Source organism: Chrysochloris asiatica, unplaced genomic scaffold (genome assembly GCF_000296735.1).
Source record: "Chrysochloris asiatica unplaced genomic scaffold, ChrAsi1.0 scaffold00210, whole genome shotgun sequence".
NCBI lineage: Eukaryota > Metazoa > Chordata > Mammalia > Afrosoricida > Chrysochloridae > Chrysochloris > Chrysochloris asiatica.
Genome location: NW_006408728.1, coordinates 1,653,696 through 1,658,412, shown reverse-complemented (window position 1 = coordinate 1,658,412; position 4,717 = coordinate 1,653,696).

Genomic DNA, 4,717 nt, shown 5'->3' with positions numbered 1-4,717 from the left:
TTTTCACTTTTCAGGATGTTAGAGAAATTTTCTTCCAGCAGTTCTTCAACTATTTCCTCTGTGGACTTGTGTGATTCTTCTTCTTCTGGAATGCCAATAATTCTTAAGTTATTCCTCTTCATGTTGTCCAACATGAATCTTAGACCTCCTTAAGATATTTTTATCCCTTTCTCTGCTTCCTTTTCTATTCTAGTGATATTGAGAGATTTTCCTTCCAGCTCACTAGTTCTGCCTTCCATTTCTTCAATTGTACTCCTTTGCCCTTTTATTGTCTATTTCTGATAGACAATTAAATAGAATTGTTTTTAATTGCTTGGACCTCTTTCTGGATGTTTTGAATTATGTTCAATGCTATATCTATCTTATTTGATTGTTCCTGTCGTGCTTTCCTGACTTCTTCCTTATTTTTCTCAACTCCATTATAGAGTATTTTGAAACATTTTATAATCATTATTCTGAATTCCATCCCAGGCATTTCCAAGGCCTGCCCTCCTTCCAGATTGTAGTCCAGGTTTACCTCTAGGTCATTTGTCTCAGACATTTTATCTTGTTTCTGTACATGTGCTGATATCGTCATCTGCTTTTGCTTTTTGGGCATGTTTAGTGTTTATCTGTGGCCTTAATACTTAATTGATTGTATGTTTTGGTATTTTTTATGCTTTCTGATTGCCTCCATGTAGATGTGATCAGGATGTGAACTTCCCTTTTCACTCTTCTTATTGCTCAACTCAGAGTAACTTTTGCAGGTGTTGTCTGCCTCCCTGGTGCATGGCAGTTGGTATTGGTTCTTGCCTGGATTGTGGGTGTAATTGTAGGGTGTGATTGTAGCTTGACTATATAGCAACAATTGCTGTCTCTTTTTGGGCAATATAAGAAGAGAAAGCATCCCCCAAAGCTAAAGGGGGGAACAAACCCAACAAAACAACAACAACAAAAGCTAGATTGGAAACTGTAGTCTGGAATTGCAGAAAAGGGAGCAGAGGTAGAAAAGAAAAGAAAAAAAAAATCTGTAGCCTAATAAGAGTATGTTTTTAATATCTTCTTTCAGCTTCTTGCCTTCCAAGTCACCTTATAATTTTTAAGATGCCACTGTTGGTTGTTATGCTGTATCTCAACATTTAATTTTCAGTTTTTTTTTTTTTTAAACTCTCTCTCTCTCTTCACACCCCTTATTTTGGCCTTTTATCCTATTAATAAACAATTCAGGGCTGGCTGTTGAGCACCTGTCTCTTTAAATGCTGAGCATATTTGTGTGCATGCGTGCCATAAGAACCTACCAGTGGTGGGAGTGGGGGCTATCCACTCGCTCAGGCACCCAGGCACTCCCTCTAGTTACCAGAATGGAAGTGCACAAATAGTGGGGGGTGAATGAACAGATACCAAAAACAAAATCAGAACAAAGCAAAACCAACAAAATATTTTGTCCACCTTGCGCCAAGGTTTCCACAGCATTATTCTGTGGTGGATCTGCTTGCTCCCCTGCTTGGTCTTGCCCATGTTGTGGGCTCCAGGTTTCTGAGCCTGGCAGATTCTAAAGTATGAGATTTCTTACTTCTGCTACAAGTTCCACTAACTATAAGCATTCAAACTTTAAAAATATTCCTAGATATGTGGTTCAGAGTTTTGGAGCTCTGCCCTGAACCTGCTTCGTATGGTATTCTGTGGTATTTCTGACTGAGATCTTCACTGCACCTCTATCCTATCCGCCATCAAGCCCCACCTCCTTCTCATACATGTTATGAGTACTGAGCTAGAGTTATGTTTCAACTGCATTAAGAACACCTAGCCCAATCTAAAGAAGTCTTTGAAGTTTTCCAGTTAACAAGCCTTTAAGGAGATGATGTGATATATAGGTGGACATGTGAAAGATGAGTAAGAGTTTGTGTAGGCCTAAAGACAGTGAAAGAGAAAAGGAATCATTTAAGCAGAGTTCATGCAGCTCAAGAGGCACCTGTGAACTACTTGGAATTCTGTATTGGGAAAGTATGAACTTTTATTCAGAAAGTGGAATGAGGGAGCTTAAACTTAGGAAGTGGAAATGGAGGACTAGACAGCCTGGAATTTACTCTTCAGGCAGTAGCAACCACTGAAAAGTTTTAAACAAGAGAATGAAAATAGAAAGTTGCTCATTTCACATCCCTTTGACGGGAGAGTGGGTTTGAAGGCTTTTGATTAACATGAAAGAAAACCAGTGAGAAGGATTTTCTTTTTCTGGTTCCAAAAAATAGTCACTCATCAAATGAATTGAGCTAGATTTTAGTAGGAGTAAAAGTAGAGACTGATTGGTATATATTACATTGATGAAATCAAACTAAATTACTGATTGATAAAGAGTTTGAGGTGTCAACTCTAATTGAATAGAATGGTTGTGACACATCTAATATGGCCTACAGCACTATATGTAAAAGACAGGATGAAGAATTTGTGATGATAAAACTAGTTGTACATGTAGAATTGTTATTGTTGTTGTTCAGTGCTGTCAAGTCAGTTCTGACTCATAGTGGCCCTGCATAGGGTTTCTGGGGAGCAGCTGGTGGGTGTTAACTGCTTGTCTTCTGCTAACAGTCTAGTGCTTATCATATAGCACTATACCAGTACTCTACATTTAAAATAGACATTTTGAACTAAAACGTTACAGAAAGGTAATATCCAGAGTTAAGATTTGGGTGAACTCACTCATATGTGAACTTGAGATAGCTTTAAGAGATTTTGTGAATGAGAACAAAATACAGATTTAAAAAAAGAACAACAACAACAAAAAAAAAATCTGTGAATTATCATCATTGGAAAGCAGAGAACAAGGAACCAACTAAGAAGAAAAATATGAATTAATAAGGGAAACAAGAGAAAACTCATCTGTGTATAGGCATAGAAAGGAAGATCTATAATGTCAAATGTAGCAGTGAAGTACATTAAGATAGGGACTTAACTGTTTTTTGGATTAGACTTTTGTATTTGCACAAATTGTTTTTAACTGTCATATTTTCTGCTTTGTTAAATTCTATTGTAAACACACCACATGAATTCACCAAGCATTATGTATTCCTTCATCCAAGACATTGAAGAAAATGCTGAGCTAGATAGGACTGAGGAGAATGTTTGAGGCCAACCCTACAGTGGCAACCAGTGACTTATAGTTATTGGGAAATTAAAATACTTGTTATTGTTGTTAAGTACCATGGTGTCGGTTCTGACTCACAGTGACCCTGCACAGGGTTTCCAAGACTGTAAATCTTTACGGGAGCAGTAAGCCTCATTTTTCTCCTGCAGAACAGCCTGTAGTTTCAAACTGCCACCCTTGAGGTTAGCAGCTTAATTTATAACCACTAAGACTAAATTGAAATCTGCTGCAAGAATTTTTAAAATGGATCCCTAAGTGATGCAGATAAGTACTCACAGGTAAAGCAGTCAAGCATTCAAACAGTTTAGCACTCAACTACTAGCTGGAAAGTTGGCAGTTTGAGCCTACCCAGAAGTACTTCAGACTCTGGCCTATTGATCTGGTTCTGAGAGAACACAGCCTTGAAAGTGGTATGAAGCAGGTCTTCTCTGTACACATGGGTTTCTGTGAGTTGAAATGAATTCAACAGCAACTAATGACAACAATAGTAACCATATTAGGAAAATGTAAAATAGGTCCTTGATAATTTTATACTGATTATATGTTCAAATGATAATGATTTGGATATTGGATATTACACTGGTGAAATCAAAATTACTACATAATTTTAAATATATATTTTATTTCCCTTAATATGGCCACTAAAAAATTAAAGTTACTGTCTGAGGCTGAGTTCTCTAGAAAAGCAAAATCAATGAAGCTTATATATTTGAGGAGGCTTCAAAAGTTGGTAAAAAAAAATCATTATCATTTATTAAATTTTTAAATGAATTTTTGAAGCTCTCTTCATATATACAGAGAGATTTTTCTCAAGGAAATATCTAATACAATTATTGTTGTTGTGAAGTGCCATCGAGTCAATTCCACTTATCCTGGATTTATGTAGCTGCAGGCTCTGCGGGAGAAAGATGAGGCTTTCTACTCCCGTAAGGATTTACACCCTCGGAAACCCTGTACAGGGTCGCTATGGGTCAGAACCGACTCGACGGCACTTAACAACAACAACAACAACAGGGGCTGATAAACCTATGATTAGATCAGCAGTTTAGATGGCAGGCTGGCTGTTAAGGTGAATGAATCTCAAGATAGGCAAGAAGTAAGGCAGGCCATTGACTCAAGTCAAAAGAATTGAAAGTCAGATACCAAGTCAATGCAGGATCCATATTCAGCTAAAGGCAAGAGAGCTTTGCCAGAGTATCAGCATATATTAGATGCAGGCAACACATCTCAGACTACTCACTTTTTATTGATTTCCTGTTCATAGTAGATGGCATCATGGAAGATGTCTACATCATAACTGAATTATGGATTAGTCGATTTGACTCACAATCTGAACCATCACAGTTTTGTATTTAGTTTACATTTGTGGTATTGCATTTCTATTAAAAAATGCTACACTGATCTGTGCTTCTTTTCTTCTGTTTGTGCTCTTTACACTATTCAGAATGTTCCTATTTTCCCTGTAATTCTTAAATAATTACTAAACCTGTCTTTCTACCAACTTCAGTAGCCTCAAGCAAGGTGATCCTGGACTTCTCTAACTACCATTTTGTACTTGCTATAATTGTAACATGACTGCTAATAGTAGTTAGGTAC